Source organism: Rhinolophus ferrumequinum, chromosome 7 (assembly GCF_004115265.2).
Source record: "Rhinolophus ferrumequinum isolate MPI-CBG mRhiFer1 chromosome 7, mRhiFer1_v1.p, whole genome shotgun sequence".
Lineage (NCBI taxonomy): Eukaryota > Metazoa > Chordata > Mammalia > Chiroptera > Rhinolophidae > Rhinolophus > Rhinolophus ferrumequinum.
The window spans coordinates 16,282,855-16,301,790 of record NC_046290.1 but is presented as its reverse complement, the minus strand read 5'-3'; the positions used below and the strand labels follow the sequence as shown (position 1 = coordinate 16,301,790).

General features: G+C 33.3%; 1 protein-coding gene across 2 annotated transcripts in view; it reads left to right on the top strand.

Annotated features, from left to right (window-relative positions):
- The first annotated feature begins 2,927 nt into the window (after window positions 1-2,927).
- The window catches only part of LOC117024421 (cadherin-10), a 147,611-nt gene continuing 131,602 nt past the window's right edge, over window positions 2,928-18,936 (top strand). For both annotated transcript variants that reach the window (XM_033109750.1, XM_033109749.1), the window contains exon 1: window positions 2,928-3,324. The gene's annotated coding sequence lies outside the window, so the exon portion shown is untranslated. The remainder of the gene's footprint in view (window positions 3,325-18,936) is intronic.

The following is an 18,936-nucleotide window of genomic DNA, read 5'->3' as shown; positions in this document are numbered from 1 at the left end:
GTGCAGCTCACTGGCCCATGTGGGAATCGAACCGGCAACCCTATTGTTCAGAGATCACTTCTAACCAACTGAGCCATCCGGCCGCCCTCTGACTTTTCATAGGCTACCATTTTCTAACACTGGTGACTACAGGGAAGCTCTATCTAATTCACAGGACTACTTTACATAAAATTCCCAAAGGAAACCCAAAAGAAATAAAGGAATTTGCAGAATCTCAAGCTAACCCATTTATAAAGTAAAATAAAGAAGGAATTGGAAAATGATATTGCTTAATTAAACAAAATTCATCATCAGAGGTTTGAATCTTTAACCAATGTTCTGTTTGTTCTTTATTTCAGTTTTTATTACTAAAGCTTATATTCAATAAGATAGCATATGAGTTTCTCTTTTATAAGGAGGGCATGAAGGCAAACGGGATAAGTTTTAATACATTTATTGTTCAAATGCTCTCTCATAGCTATAGCTACATCTCCTGAACTTTGGGATACATGGATGTCTTGTTAAATGCATTACCTGATTATAAAACAGAAAATGCAATAACTGGTAATACCATTGTTTCATACTTGAGTGGTTTAAAATTATCTGCATGGATACCATTCACTAACATAATGACAATTTTAATTTTAGACAAAAACAAGATTTTTTTCCTCTAAAAAAGCCCTAAAATATACCACATGATATATAGCTATGACAGCACTGCTGCTCTTTGTATCCAATTCTGTTACATCCTTCTCTACCAGTATAAATGACTTTCCAGAGTAAAAACTGTATTTCCAAGCCTATCTTGCAACAATTGGCCAAGTGTCTTGTTTCCAGCCAAAGAAATCATAGCTGATTCCAACGGAAGGGAGCGTGCTTTCCTTTTTCATTTTACTCCTCTTTCTCCAAAGCATATGTGGGGTGATTTCTCTTGGATCATATACATGAGTCCAGTTCCTTAAGAATGGCAAAGCATCCAGACAGATACAACCTGAGTTTCTGATGGCTACCCACAGCACAGCAATCATACCAACTCAGAAATTCAGGTGACAGAAGAAGAGTATACTTCTCTCTTTAAGAAACTTATTTTGAAAATACCTCATTGCAACATGTTTTTTTCATTAAATGAAATGTCATTTCCCATCGGATCTCAGCCCTTCGCTATTTTCTCAACTAGACCTATTTAAGTGCAATTCAAACAACTCCTCACATTAGGCAGCCATTTATTCTGAAACTAACAACAAACAGGCAAAAATAGTTAATCTTATAAGAGGCCCTCACACGTGTGTGCACCTGATCTTCTGCATTTAAACACTATGTAATTTATATAAAGAACGAGATTCCAAAATTTCTCCTGACAACCAACAGTAATATGTCAAAGCAATATTATATGGAACAGACACATACATCATATTAACATAGATACATCACAGAACAAAATGGAATGCTTATTTTGACCTGACTCTAAAGTTAGAACACTCTGTTCACAAAAAACTATGGATGAGTGATAGAAATAAATGTAAGAATTCTACCTCTGTTGTCACACAGCTTGAACAGGGTCATTACAGTTGTCCAGATCTTAACGCTCTCATGTGTAAAATTAGCATTTCAAAAGTCCCTTTGTCTCTAAATATAAGATTGTGCAGTGGAGATATTTGATATTTCAAAATATAAAACTAGTTGGTAGCATTGGTCATATAATAACCTTGGGGTATAGTAAAACTTTTTTGAATCTAAGTTAGAATTTCCCTCCCCCCCTTTTTTCTCTCAGGTTGAGATTCTTTCCTTTCCCACTATGCTGACAATGTAATGGACCTACTGATGTTGGAATAATCAAATATATACCCAGGACATAGCACGCCATCTCAGAAACAGTACAGAATTGAAATTGGAAGTATATATAAACATATATATATATATAAACTATTTATATAACTATAAAATATGAACTGCCATTATAGTTTTAACTCTGCCACTGGATTCCTTGCTTAAGCAAGTCATTTAACATTTCTGAGCAGTATTATCTATTTAAAAAAAATGTTACAGCTGGACAAGATTATCTTCATAATTCCCCCCAGCTTTAAAATTATTGTGTAGTATATTACTATTTTATCGTATTTTATATAGTTTATTTACTTTAAAGTGATATCCACATGTAGCCAGAAAAATATAAAGATGTTCATTATTCCGTGGAGTTATACTGACATCCTTTGGTAAGATTTTGGTTGATTCCAACCTAATGAAGAGATAGGTGAATGGAGAGATGGACTTAGATGATTGATACATAAATAGAACCACTCAGATGTATTTCCATCTGCTCCAAACACATTTGGGAATGAAACTGAAATTCTGGGAAGAAAAAAAAAGAAAAAAAAAAAAAGAAGAAATAAAGGAAGGTTGTGTCAAGTCCAAAGTCTAAATGTTTTAATGCATTAATTACATATTTAAATTATGAATAAAATATTTTTTACCTATAAAATAGAAAAATGCAAAGCACATCAAGTTAAGCAGACAAGACTGGCTCACAGACATTTCAAAACGATGAGCAAGGGATGTTCTCGTGTGACAATAAACAACAAAAATAACGTATTTGGAGAATCAGGGAGAAAAAAGTTCACTGAAAGCAAAATTGAAAATTTAAACCGCAGCAAAAATCACGCTAGTAACATTTCAGTTCTGGTTGCAATTTGACTTGGCACTCCGTTAATACTTGTATTTCGATAGCCTGGCGTAAGGATGATGCAGGAATATATATGTCAGAAGAAGAAAAAGTATCTATTAAAAGAGAATCGCACGAAGCAGTCCTGTTCCTGAGATTGTATTACGACACAGCCGGATTAGATTGGGCTGATTACCTTCGCCTTCAAACAGAGAGTCTTTTTGCCCTGGGGGGAGGGGACGCCTTTCATCCACAGCCCTCCTCTCGGATGCGCCCTCCCCTCGCATTCACTTGCAAATCGCTGTGTGCTAGCAAAAGCCAGCACTTCCCCAGTCTCCAACCTTCCCAGGGCGAGTGCTGCAGCTCTATCAGCAGAACCTTTCTCTCCGAGTGAGGAAGGGCTTCTCCCCCTCTCCTTTCCCATTTTTTTTCTCCTCCTCAATCAGGAGCACTGAATGAAAGCCAATCAGAGAGAGCTCGCCCCCCTCCCGCCCCAGTCCGTTTTCTTCGGTTCCCTGCCGTCCAGAGTTAAAAGTGATGCTGAGAGAAAGCTTGAGTTAGATTGAAGTAGAATCAGTGATAGAAAAATAACAGCCGAAAACAAACAAGAAGGGGACATAGTGAAAATTTCTCCAGGGTTATTTGGGCTGGAACCAACTTCCGTTATCCAGAAGCCGATAAAAAAGGTAGGAAGTCTTAATCTCTCTCTCTTTAAAAAAAAAAAAAAAACTCCCTTAAGGTCTTGTATTTTCTTTCCTTGGAGGGAGGGGGAAGGATGTTTTTAAGTTATATTTGGCAATCATTTCCAAATAATTATCTTTAATACATTAATACATTAAAAGCATAAAACTATATATTGGAGTCCAGAAAGAACTGCTTTGAATGTAGGGTAATGTAAAACTGGATACATTATATATTATGCTCAACAGTGGGGTCATGATATTAGAGTTTGTGAATTCATTCACTCCAAAGAGATGCTGAAAATGTATTACGGAGAGAAATTTGTCATCCTTATACTTGTTCGTCTTTATTTAAAAATCAGCTTAAGAGATAACATTGTTGCTGTGAACTCTTAGAACCATCTGACATTACTTTGCATTCCATATGAATGGATTCACTCTGTGCTTATTCATAATCACTTCATTGTACATTGAACATAAAGAGAAATGACAGGCAGAAGACAGATTCCTTGAAACAGTCAATGGTCACTAAGCATCTACATAAATAAACTAGATTGTCATTTATCAGAAATAGAATAGGTATCATTCCCATATTCACATATTTATGTCTGAGTCAGAAGTATGGGTGGAAGAGGAAGAGGGGAGGTTAAATGCATGTAGTCAGCAGTTGCAGCATTGTCTCTGCTGCAATAAAATCCATATTTTATGTGGTGTTAAATTAATGCAGCACATTGCAAGTCTAAATGCATGTTCCCAACAAGTAACTATTGATGGCACAGTAAGTAGGGGCAAAAGCAGTAGTCTGAAAGTGTTTTTATGCCCCTGCAATCAAAACCTACCATCTCCTTATAGCTGAAAAATGGGGTCTACAGGTGCAATCAAAGATAGACATCATTTAAGCACTGCCCTATCATCTTTTGCTAAAAAAATAAATAAATAAAAAAAATACTATTTTCTGTAATTATGGTTCTTCATTCCAGTAAAAATCTTCTGTTATCCAAAACTACACATCCATTACTCTCAGCTGTTTGGAGATGCATTATGTTTTCTTTCTTTCTTTCTTCCTTTCTTTCTTTCTTTTTTCTTGAAGGATCTATGTTAAAAATAATCTGTCCTTCTGAGGCTGACAACTGTTATACATCAATGCATATGTTAGACTTTCTCCCACCACACCATCCCCCTCTCTATCCTTCCTTAAAACGTAGCTACAACAGTGTCTCTGTGGTGAATAACACTTGGCAAGAGTGTGCTTATTTTTTAGGTCTGGTATGGTGAGGATTTTTAATTAGCAGAACTTTCATGAAAACATTATGTCATTGACAAGAGCTCTAGTTTCATTTATAGTTAAAGTGATGAAATAAAAAGGAAAAGGTGTCATAGAGAAACAGGTAAATAAGTTGCGCGGATAATGTGCCTTGTCCCCCTTCCCTGCAATGTAGTAATGTGGCACATATGTATTCAATGTATAGTGTATAAGGAAATCATGGTTTATTGGGTTGGGGAGGGTGAAGGGGTTGGAGAGTGCACAGATATAAGCAGACTGTGTCTGTGGCTTAGGGACACATCAAATATAAATCCATTCTGATGATAAAAACATAAAGAAATGCTTCTTTCATTTGCTTTTACTTTTTTTTTGGGGGGGGGGCTGTGTTTTCAAAGTATGAATTGATGTCTGCTTTCATTAAATCAGGTACTTCCTTGGTTTCAAATACTTTGTGCTAATAAATTGACTTCCCTGGTGATTGCATATGCCTTCCCGACTCTAATCAAAGAATAGAATTCCATATACTTAGATGTCTTGGAATAGGACAAAAGCAAAAACAAACAAACAAAAAAAACTAAGGTTAAAATAGGAAAGCACCATATAATCTGTGTAACATCCACATACATTTGTATAGGTATGAGATGGTTAAATTGTCTGGTACCTGGTCAGTGCTTCCAATGATATTCCTAGATGTTTATACAAAATAGCTGTTTAATGATCAGAACAGTTATATACAGGTATTCATTTTAATATTACACTGTAAAATTTTTACTTACATTCACATTTTCTTTTTTTTTTAAAGAGGGATACAAATTGATTTTATAATTACAGAGATATACATTACTGACACATTATGAAGAAAGTTAGTGTAATCTGAAAGAGGCAGGATTTTTGTTGTTGTAAAAGAGAATATTTGAAACTGTAAAGGTTAATTACAAAATACGTGAGCCCTGTTCAGACTCTAGGATGCATTTCTTGATCTTCACTTAATTTCCAATATAAACAAGTAACTGGGGGTAGAATGTATATTATCTGTGCGGTTTCTGGAGATATAAGTTATTTCCTGTTTCTTAACCTACTTTGCAGCAAGTGCTAACACTCTGTCCTGGAATATGTCATTTTTATACCAAATCATTCCGCTAGGCTGCAGCACACGAACAGCGTTAGTTCTGAGGGTGCTGATTCAGCAGCAAAGTGAACCATATTTTTGTTAAGTGTTATTATCAGTAATAGCGTTGCATAGTTAGCAATTAATAAAAATTATGGATAGAAACCCAAGTACCTCTAGTTTAGCCCTTGGGTTTCAAAAACATTAATATAATATATTCTTATTTTTACTATGCAAATTACATTCTAATGCTGTTGCTACATTAGAAGTGCTTGCAAAACACTGATACAAAGTAATAAAGTATAAGCAGAGAAATTATTTATACCAATCATAAGTAATTTTACACAGGGATTTGATCTCTAAATTTCAGGTCTCTTTTTGAAAACTGCTTTTGATTAACCTAAAATACTGTCTGAATAGGGTTTCAGAAAAATCACTTTATTAACCATACTATATTTAGCAGTCATGTCTGAAATAGACTGTAGTTAAAAATCAAATAGCAAAAAAGGTTCCCTCATTCTTGTCGGCTTATACTGAGCCATGGTGACATTGAAGCATTTGTACTAAGTGTATACGGTCCCTATTACGAATATTTTGAAAAAGAACAGAGTCAAAGGAATAGCATTATGAATACATATTTGAGCAATGAAGGTTAACATAGGAAAATCTGTTTTCCTTTTCTTGACACTTGATTCAGACCAATGAGTTCATAAAGAAAATTTTATTTTGCCATCGTTACAATAACCTGATAACATGCAGGTAGAAAAAAAGTTCTGAATTTAAACATTCTAAAATCTGCCTTCTTTTTTCTAGTTAAAGCACTTAGACTAAATCCACAGAGCCCTAATGTAACATCCCCTGCTTTTACGTCCAGTAAATTCAACATTCAAAACTACAGATTTTTTTTCATGCATGAGCACGAGAAAATTTCAGAGGGTCAACAAGGAATGCCTGTTTTCTAAGATAACAATATCAGCTCAGAGTCACATCTGTTCTTTTCTTCCTTTCTTGCCCTACATACAGCATCCTCACCTCATCTGACATTTTAGTGAGACCTCGAGCCCTTTTAAAATCCATTTGTGTTGTCTTTTGTAAGGGTATCTAAAGCATATGAGGCCGTTTTTGCCTTTGCCATAGCTCCTTTGTCACTACTCAATCCAGCTCACTCAAGAGGCACACATTGTAAAAAATCACATCTATCACGTTGAAGTTGTAGATTTCTGGGAATGCATTATCCTTAATGTAATGTTAACATTGATCCGTTAAAATAATCAGTTTTAAAACAAATGTTTCGGTATAACTTTTACTTAACTCTTTATCAATGCAACTAATAAAAAAAAGTAACTTGATTTTTTTTAAAGAAAAAATCTGATTCACTAATGTCTCTGCATTTTTATTTCTCTCTTGCAGTGTACATGAGGCTCTCTCTATAAACATTGCCGTATTAGTGGTGGGTTTGAAAGAAAGGGGAAGCTGAAAATTGAGTAAGAATAAATAAAATTGCATTTTACCACATTTTAGAAAATAAATGTAGCATTCCTTGAAAATAATGACTGCCTGTGGGAGATTGAATGCCTTCATATAAACCATCCCCTTTAGTAGAGATACATGTCCTTAGAGAGTTTGTCAGTAACATTATAAATCACTTTACCAAACCATGTCATCTCAATTTAAAATCCTCCCCTCACCCTTTTTAGAAAACAGCCTTGATTCTAAATACTCTGTATGATGTAGAAATATAAAAAAACAGTATTTCAAGATTCAGCACAAAATTAAGCAAAGGGCTTCAAGGTATAATACAACATGGCTTCACAACAGGAAATTTATCATTGAATAACATGTCTAAACACTTTCAGAGCCCTGCTTCTCTCTCTCTCTCTCTCTCTCTCTCCCCCACACACACACCTTTCCCTCCCTCCTTCTCCCTCTCTTCCTTTCCCTACCTCCTTCTCCCTCTTTTCCTTTCTCTCCCTCCCTCCCTTCCTCTTCCCCTTCTTCATGTATGGCTATTACAAAAATCCTTGAGTTTCCCATGTGCTTTTTTTGTTACCCTATATGAAATAATATTTCTGTAGGTCTTGTGAATTTTATGGCCAGTATTCTTTCATCTGCCACATTGTACATTCGATTCATTACGTTATCCTTTACATTATAGCATAAAGTATATGACAGATCAGTTGGCTAGAGTGTATCCTTTAAAATGAGAGTAAATTTTATAGATATTATAACACCTAGGCTTTTAAAGATTTGAAATTGACACCAATGTAGTTTATTGCACTAGCAAGCAATAATGGGAAATTCTGCATTTATAATGAAATGACTTCTCCAGAGTATCAGGATGTAAAATGCATAGACATAAGTTATTACACTCAGAACATCAGTTATTGATTGGGAATATTTGTTAATTTAACAAAGGGTATTGAAACAGTTTGACAGAACCCTGATTGTGTGTTATTTTAACACCAACATTTGTTTGCTTTAGCAATGACATAAAAGAAACCATTAAAATAAAATAGTGTGTGTTAACTTATTTAATCAAATAAGCAGAAACTGAGTAACCAATATCAAACAATTAGCCTAGTCAAATATAAAACTTTCTCTCCCCCTTCTTCTCCTCCTCCTTCTTCTTTCTTCTTCTTTCTTCTTCTTCTTCTTCTCTCTTCTTCTCCCCTTCTCGCATTCTTCTACTCCTCTCCCCTCACCCTCCCTTCCTTTCTCCTCCCACCCCTCCCTTCTCCTTCTCCTTCTCCTTCTTCATAAAGGACTGTAAGTTGGTGGTTATTCCTGCTCTGCAGTCTTGAACCAAATTTTGTCACCAGAGTGACTTTTCAATATGTAGTCTCAGGAGAGTGAAAAACACCAACATGAATATTTATATGTCTGCATCTAGCTTCCCAAATTTGAATAAAACCCTTTCCCCATGAATAAGAACCTACAGAAAGTCTGTCTGTTTTTATCTACACCCTTCACCAAGGCTTCTGCCACTGTTTTGGAGATTTGTTCAAAAATGAATGCTCAGTACAGTCCTGTACTTAGAAGCACTCTTCCCTTTTTCTCTTTCCTTTCTATTTTTCTTTTCCCCTGCTGGAAGGAAGAGTGGAGATTTTCTATAGAATTTCTATACTAAATAAGTGATTTTTTTTTTCCTACTGACAAAGCTTTTTGGATCGATGCAATAAAAAAAACGAGAACTCTACATTTTTCTAAGAATCTCTTCTAGCTATTATGCCTTTAAAAATGTATACCCCATTTTTCAACATTTAATAAGTAGGTAATTCTGCATAATCTTTTTTTTAATTTTTATTAATTCATAAAACTCTACTATCTTAGTAATAGACACAGTATTTATTTTTAACAGTAAAAAAAAAAAAAGAAAGAAAAAGAAAATACTGGGAAATTAAATATCCCTAAAATCTAAGTTAAGAGAAACAATTTCTTTACTCAACCTTTTTTGTTGGTGTTGGATTATCCTCCGTCATAGAGTACAAAATCTGAAGTGAGGAAAAAAACATGTTCGTTTGTTTTTTCTAGCACAAAGACATGTCAGTGTTAGGTGTACAACCTTTACTGGGCATGCAGCCCAATAGAGATGTGAAGTTAAAGAAATGGCAACCATAATCTTGACTTCAGGGCAAAGACATCAGTTCACTTCACTTTATTGGTAGAGGCTGGGTCAAACCTAGTTCTAGGTAGGTCTAAGAAGAAGAAGGTGTGGATGAGAAGAGCTTTGTTCTTTCTAGAAGCAAACTAAGATATTGCATATAGCCCAAATAATCCTTATGGAAAATTTCGATATTTAATAGTGCTAACAGACTAACTACAATGACAATGGAACATTCATACTGTTTAATTTAACTGTCTTTTGATTTTAGGCTACCATATGTAGCTATTTATTCTTTTGCATGTGTCATATTTTTCTTTTGCATTTTTTTTAATGAATTTAAATGATCTCCTGAAATCTAAATAATAACTTGCTCATTTTATTTCCCTCAGCTTCTAATTTATTTCATTCATTTTGGGGGAAGTTTATATGAGCCACCCACCCCTAGTGCCACACCCAGAGACATAAGAAAGAATCCTACAGATTTGGTACTTGAGTAGAGGTGGTTCTAATGTGAGATAATCACAATTAAATATCGTATGATTTATAACAAAAATTTTAGCAGTTCTAAAAGTTTTAATTTGTGGAATAGTAGTAAATTAGATAGCAGAATATCATTGGGCAGTCATCTAATGTCTCCACATACCACAGTCTTCAGTTTTGATTTTCTCTTATAAAGACTCTTGAAGAAACCTTTCGGTATCGTGTTTCATTCATTCATTCCTGCATTCACCATGTATCCTTTAAGACCTACCATACGCCAGACACTATGGAAGCATCCAGAGATACACATAGGGAGAGAGAGAAAAACAAAACAGAGCCTCTGCTACAGTGAGGTATAGATGAATAACCATATGACTTGTTATTATATTCCTGTTTTGATAAATGTAAGAAGGATGAATAGTAGGTACTTTGGGAATGAATAATACAAGTCATGAATTTCATCACTTTTTCAAGTTGCATTGCATTCAAATTCACATGATGTCTTTCAAGAAAATATCAGAAGAAGTTACCAGATTAGTTCAGGATATGTTTTTGTGTAGCCTCAGATTCATTCAGTGGACTACTGAGAGGGAATTCTGCTTCAGATGGGAGCAGCATCTTGGTTGGTGATCTGTTTTGTACTTCACATTTACAATAGCCAATTGTCGTTTTGCAGCAAGGATTCAAATGTGATACAAATATTCCATTCCAGACAAGAAGGCTACATAAAAAATGTATGTCTGCATACCAAGTGGACCCCAAAATTCTATTGCTAAAAATTCTTATGAACCAGAGCTTCCACACCCCCATCGGCAATTACGATATGTACTCTATAGAAGCCATTGCATTTCAAACTTGGTCATTCTGAAAATCGTTCTCCCATGTAGCATTGTATTTTTGTGAGGACACTTGATGAAGGTCATGTTTAATAGGAAAACGGCATAGTGAGAAGGCTGCATGTCAGAAGCTCTGAGATTGCCTTTCTTACAATGACAAGATGAGCAAGATGGCCTTTCTTAGAATTTCTTTGATGGACAAAAGCATGGACCATGGTACCAAGATGTTTGGGTTTAAAGCCTGTGTTACTTAACCATATATTTAATATTTAATATACCTGGTAGTTTTTTCATCTGTTAAATGGGTTAATAACTGTACTTACATAATAGTGCAATGGGCATGATTAAAAGAAACAATTACTGTAAAGGGTTATTAACACTTGTCATACAATAGGTGTTCTAGTGTTACCTATTATTATTGTACCTATTAATTTATTGGTATTATTGTCATTATATGTGAATTCATGTGACCAATGCTTTTTCATTAATATTGAGTGTGTGTTTTCTTTAACAATAGCATGCAATATGACTTGGGCTACCACTTTAAAATTTTTGAAAAAATTAACTTGTATCATGTGATAATAATTTTGTGCTTGAGTTGAAATGAGAAATTCTTGTTGTTTTAAGTCTGATTCTGTCACAAATTCTAACATAAATTTTTCATTCCGTTTAAAAAGAATTTTTTTTTTAGCTTTTGAAAATGGAAGTTTGAACTGTATTAATTTCCAAGGACACAGTAGTTTATCTGTTATTGTTATCATTAGAAATACTCTCTATTATTGTAACTAGGAAGGGCTCAGTATGTAACTGTTCTAAATACATTCATCTGCGAATGATTGTGAAAATGTCAGTTGCATAAAGAGATAATGTTACCTGAAAACTTAAATTACATTCTCAGACTCACATGTAGTAATTGCATGAGCTAGGGAATTAATAGATATGAATTTTGAAAATGACGTTGAAGGACCTAAAAAGGAGACAGAGGAGGGAGAAAGGATTAGAAAGACGAAGACTAACTGTTTTGAATTCCATAAGCCACATAAACTCAGTCAGGTGAAACATGAACCATTCTGAATATACTGCAGTAATGGTTCCTTTCACAGATTCGCCTTCTTGAGGCCAGAGTAATGAGAATTAGAACAAGACTGATGACCGTAGGCAGTGCATTACAGAAATAATCCCATTAAAGTTTGGCTACCTATAAATCTCAGGAATAATTCTGCACTCTATATTACAAGATGAAAGGTCACTGAGCTACCACTTTCTTAGACTAAGTCCCAGAAATCGTCTGATGAAGACATATAATCTGCTGCAATATGTGAAAATTTTAGCAGGTTTTATTTAGATAATTCATTCTTTTCATTCAAGGTGATAGGAAGATCAGTTTAAAATAACGGTTTCTGTTTCTTTTCTTTCTTTTGTTGCTCTATTTATATAGTAATTAAAAATTATGTGGAATTAATTTTATGGATTACATAAACAAACAAATCAAAACATTGATTATGTTTGTTTATGTAATCCATAAAATTACATAAAATATTTTATGTGTGTTTATGCAATCCATAAAATTACATAAAATTTTTATGTTTGTTTATATAATCCATAAAATTACAAAAATTACATACATTGATCATAAAATATACATTTCTATGAGTCCATAAACACCTTTCATTTTTATTAAAAAATATTTTAAAAATTCAGACTTATACCACAGTTTTCATTTTTATTTATAATTCAGGACTAATTAATATATTTACTTTAGAAGTTCTAGTTAAAGAATATGCTTTGTGCACTTTATCTTATCCACCCACATGTAAAGGTGAGGTGAGTCATATAAAGACCAGAAAACTTGCCAACAGGTATAATTTTGTGAACATAGTAACAATAACTCTCATTTTTATCAAGGCTATATATTTACATCTATTATTTATTTATTATTTATTTAATCAAAGTGACAGTCTTCATATCATCTTTATTAAACATTGTAATCATTTAATAACATTCATTTTATTTTCATAGCTTCACTATAATATTTGGTTAAATGATTTAACTTTATAGCTGCTTGATTGGGATAGTTATTTTCAAATAGTCTATGAATATTATATACTTTAGTTTACTTGATTTTCCAAAAATATATACTTTTAGAATTAGGCTTTCCAAGGGCTAAAAATTAGACATACTCTGTTTAGTTTTAAAATTCTTTAATTATGCTAAAGATAAAGTTCATTAACTTGTAAATATTTTCTTATCGTTTAGTTGGAAATTAAGTGAAAAAAATTGTGCAAAATAGAGGATAAATTCATTTTAAAAACCTAAACACAATACATTTGAATAATTAATTATGCAGACTAATCATTTCTTTTCAAATTCCTTTAAGTTCTCACCAATTTAATGTGTTGTTTTGAATGCCTGCTTTTTAAAATAATGTAAATTATACTTCAAAACTTCATCTGAAAGTTGAAGTGATTTTATATTTCTGAAGTATTAACCCATTTATCGGATAAATTACTGTTAATATTTCTGGTAAAATTCTATTAACTTTTCAAGAGGTAAAATACCATACTTAGGTGTTTGGGGCCACCTTGTGGCCATATTATAGTATATTGGGGAATGCTCTCTGGCTTCAGATTCTTTTCCAACTGAACATTGATTGCACTTGGAAGCATTCAAACAAATGTGAACTTACATGAAGGGCTATAAAATGGGATTAAAAGTGGATTATGTTTAGATTAATTCAATTTAATCATTACATTACTATGAATTATAAAAATATTGTTTTTCGAAAACCTTAAGCAAAATATTTTAAACTTTTGAGACAAGATAGAATTTTTAAACTAAAAAAAATGCTTTTACTGTAGAGCTGCAAGTCAACTCTAATCACTCCTTAAATGTTTAACTTTCTCAAGGCAAATGCTTTCCAACACCCTCTGGTGTGCGGGACAAGGAAACCAGGGGCTGTATAGTTTTTATTTTTGCATTTTGGAAAACTTAAATGTAAACATGCAGCCTACGTAAAAAACAAAGAACCAAGACCAGCAACCCCTGGTAATTGAATGTGTTTGTCAGTGCACTCACTGAAAGCTCAGAAAGACAAATTTGTTTGCTTTCATTTTTCCATAAATACTAGAATAATTTATAATTCACTTAGTGTAATGTATGTAGTCACCAAACATCAAGTCTCTTTTACTAAGTTTTTTGTAACCTAATAACACTCTTGCACGAAAGCGGGACCCATACTTACTGTTTCTCTTGTAATTTTACAAGGAAGTACCTGCAATTAAAAATAAAACAATTATTTCCTAGGAGTAAGCACTTCTAGATTTTAAAATCTGGAACAATCATTGATTGCTTACATGGACTTCCGCCTTATTGCTTATCATCTGAAGGTGATGATAAAGAAATTTGATCAGGATGTATTTAATTTGTACATTGCCCATAGCAAAAGATGAGCAAAAAAATTCCTCTAATTTATTTCTATATCTACAGCTATAACTATCTTTATCTATTTATCTATCTGGATACATTGACGTTACTATCTTGAAATATTACCATCCATCATCATCATCATCGTCATCATCTTTACCATCATCAAAACCTTAGTAAGACTTCAATTCCAAGATTGGACATGAAATGATAACTTAGTCACATTCACAGGCCACAGTGTAAACAGCCGAATTGCCCCTCTTTGGGGCGCTGGGATGATTAACTTTAATTGAAAAAGTCATTCTCAATGGGAATTGAAGACAAATTTATAAAATTACAAAAAAATCTCATGACGATGTTACATGTTAAAGCCATAAATTGGCCATCTTGATAACACAAATAATTTCCTCTCTCTCCCTCTCCCTCTCCCTCTGCCTCTCCCTCTCCCTCTTCCTCCTTCCTTCTTTGTTTTGAACATTCCAGGCTATCTCTTCATATAGAACAAGTGGTCAGAGCATGTCATTTCTCATGCACATCCCAATAGTCTGACTGAAAACAAAGATTACTTTGCTTCCCATTAAACCATGCTCCCTCTGTCAACAAAAGTGCTTCTGTTCTAAGAGATATTACTATTGATTTGCTTTTATTCTCAAAAGACTACTAGCTTTTTTTCTATACAATGCTGCACACTGTTCATTATTTCAAATAAATATATGAAGTATCTATTTCAACTCCAAAAGGGACATAGAAATAGGAATGAATTGGCATATTTAAGAGTTTAGAAACATTTAAAATATGGATGAAACCTTATGATGTAATATTCACATTTAACGCTATTGCTTAGGGCACAATTTTTTTTTTTTGCTAATGAATAGTAAGTGGATAATCATAAATCATAATCATGTAGAAAGAAACATGAAACCTTTTCCTCTGGTGAGTAAAAACCAAGAAACAACCCAAGACACTTAGATAGAAATTTCTAGTCTCTTCTCAGTTTTAGCCTAAAATATAGTATACCTGTTTACCAAAGATAATTTAGCTTCAAGTGATAAGGGCATTTTCCATTGTTAACCATCATCCGGAGACCATTTGTAAACATCTTACTATTTTTTAAAAGATCTAGTGTTGAAAATACGTTGTCTATAAATCTAAACTTCCCCCCCCCGCAAATATGACTATTTGACAAGTCCTTTTAATTCTAACTCTATAAAAATTATAAAATTGATTCTTTCCTTGATTCCAATTCAGTACTACAGAAGACGTTCAACTTACATCTTCCCTTGGCAGTTCAACCATATTTTAGAATTCCTAATATATATTGTGGAACTTGCTAGGAACTTGGAAACCAGTTATGGTCCCTTCCAAAATGAGATGAAAATACAGTAGCTATTATATTTTAAATTATTTAGTGCTTTGCTTATAGAATGAATTAATTTTTAGGTAAATGTAGATAAGGAATATGGAAATTGAATCATAGTGGGGTGAAAGGGGACTTGAAAAGTAAGTATATTCCAACTGGTTATTAAAAGGTAAAACTAATGAACAATGAAATCCAAAGACTTCCCTGCTCATCTTCACTCTTCCCCCTCTAACCTTTCTTAAAAATGTTTTTCTTAATTCATTTTTTGTATTCATATTCATTCAATAATATTTATTGATTTCCCATTATGGAGGAAGCAATATGTTAGGTACAAGGATGTGAAAGAAAATAAGTCACATTCAAGCTTCCTAATGTTTAATGCCTTGTGACATTGTCCAGGAGAAAATGAAAACAGAAATGACAGTCTGATGATTACAAAGAAGAGTCCAAACAGGGTACTATGAAGTTAAAGAGAAGAGCATGTGCCAATGTTAAAGTCTAAATAAAACAGGCTTCTTCATAGATGAAATTAAAGCTATACCCTTAAAACTGTGACTCTGTTTCACTCACTAGCACAGAAATTTCCCTGCAAAACTCCATTTTGAGGGGTACCACTTACTAATTACATAATGGTAAATTGTTGTCACTCTAGAGTTGGACAGATCTTTTACTTCTGCAGCCAAGGAGCTTGGAAATCTTGAGCAAGTTATTTAATCTAGCTAAACCTCAGTTTCCTTGTCTGGAAACTGTAGCAACTTCTTAAATCTTCTGAAAGGATTATTAAATGAAGCTCTATGTGGAAAACAGTTTTTGTTTGTTTGTTTTTATAATTAATGAATTCCTAGTAAATATTATCAGCATTATTACTGCTTACTGGATAAAATCCAAATTCTTTAATCTCATCTGATCTAATTCTTCCTTTTCTTTGAAATTATCATAGTTTCCTCTGTTACTCCCCCTACCCCATTTGCTTCATAATATAAACAAATTGACCTGGTCTCAGGAAAATTATCATTTTATTATTCTTTTAAATGGTTCTAGCTTTGTTTATATGGCTCACTCTGCCTCCAGGCTCCACCTACTAAAACTCAATCCATTCAGATAGGCTTCACAGGTTACTTTTTTCTTAAGATGTTCTTTGAGTTCTTCTGCTAAAATGGCTCTCTAGCTTTGGAACACTCACAACTTTTTATTTATCCCTCTCTTTACCATGGGTTATCATCTGCCTTGATATATAGATATATAGATAATAGGTATAGATATAGATACAGATATAGACATATATTCTTGAAACCAGAATAATTTTGATTTTTATCTACGACCACAACACTTAATTTAGTAACTCCCACATAGTAGCAAATGTGTAATGAGGAAATTCATACATCAGATAAGTAGAACATATATTATGGTTTACCGTTTATAAATAAATATAGTACATATAGTAAAATTGAATGATTAGATAGCTAATTAAAAGATGTTTTCCTTTTCACTGGATAATGTTCTCTATCTCACCTTTATTCTAAAGCAATTTTCTTTTTTAGAAATACAAACTCTAAAGCAGTTTTTTCCCCCCAACCTGATTTATTGGTTGAGCGATTGATTGATCACATTATTCATTTAATATGCACAACAGGCCCTTCCCTAGACCTATTGTATCAGAATTTTTGGAGTTGTGGTATAGCTGTGTGTGTGTGTGTGTGTGTGTGTACATATATACATATTGCTGGGTGACTTGAATGTGTCCACCAGAAAAATAATTGTAACTCGAAAATACTGTAATATTTTTTTATATCTGCGCCCATGAACTGATTCTAAAACCAATTTTAAAATGGAAAGAAATACATTAAAAATAACAGTATTTATTCTTGAAAGTAAGAACATTGAAGGGGACATTACTCATTTTGAAATACACAAATTCTTATTTGATTCCTTTTTGTTTGACTCTTTATAACCATTTAATGTTTTAAGCCTACATTATGTGCAAAGCTTTGTGTTATACATGGAGATGAACATAACAGAAAAAGTTAGAGACTTAGTATGACACTGAGAAGCAAAATAGGACAGACAGGACCTGGTGGTATATAATTAAGCACTAAAATGACGAAACCAGTAAATACTAGGAATCATCAATCATCAATATAAGTCAGAAAGATGAAGCAATGGGGCAAATGAAATTGTTACTTGACCTTGGCTTGGAGAATGTATAGAATGTATGTAAGAAAAGATATTCCAAAATTGTATCACTGTGAGCAAAGACAGGAATGAACATTGAGTTTTGGTTGGTCACTAAGGAACCATACTAGATTTATGCTGAGAAAACTGTATCTATGAAGAAACTTCAATACTGGTTTAAGGGGTTCAGACATGATTAAAAAATTTTCTAAAAGAGACGGTATTCTGAAAGTTTGTTTCAAAAGGTACTACTTTACCCTAAACACACGGAGCCAAATAAGGTTAAAAAAAGAATCAACCATTATTCTTGACACTTTTTATATACATCATATGATGGTGCCGATATAAGCCCAAATGCTTCAAAGTAAACCAAAAGCTATATTGTTTCCCCAAGGTAAGCCAACCTGGGAATGCCAATGGAATTATGCTAATAAATGTGTCCTATTTTGCCCATGCTCCATTCCTAGCAATTTTCTCATATATGCTCTCAAACACATCCGTATATGTTCTAAATTTCCATTTGATGGCTGTGATTTCCCAGCACTCCGTTTACAGTGCCTCATGGTTTGATTGCTGTCTAGCATCTTGTCCCACTGGTGGAAGTGGAATTATCTCTAGTCTATGTTTGCGAATGGGTCTGGTGTTCCAACACTATTAAGACTACTGATAGTTCGATGTGTCACATAGGTTTATTTGTGTTTTTTTTTTTTTTAAATTCTACTTCAGTTTAGGTTCATTGTGTGACCAGGGGTTGTTTATTTCAAACTCCTGTTTTATTTTTTTCCTGAGAAAACAACTTGTTCTTAGTCTCATGGCCAGTTATTGGCAAAATGCAAAGTAGAGCTATGTCTTACAACCCATATCCCTGTGTTACCACTACCATGCTGTAAGAGTAATCAGTTTTACTCACTGTGAAGACTCAAACAATATCAACTTCGTGAGTTAATTTATTTTTTTATAGTTAACTGAGATAATATATGTAATCTTGTAGTAGTGTATGGTGTACAGTACATACTCTTAGTATAATAGCTGAAGCTGTCATTGTGCTTTCACTAATAGTGATTATTTTTGGATGTTTTTGTTACTAAAAAGTTTTAAAGCAAATGACTACATATTGATAATATCCATGATAAAGATAACTTATTTATTGAGAACTTTTTAAGTGCCAGACACTGTATAGAGTGATTTACATTTAGTATTTCTTTTCTTTTATTATTAAATTTATTGGGGTGAGAATGGTTAGTACATAGGTTTCAAGTGTACAATTCTATAATTTAGTATTTCTTTTAATCATCATCTTAAAGGAGACAGGTAATATGATTGTCTTCATTTTACAAATGAGAGAACTGAGGTATAGAGAGTTTAGATGAT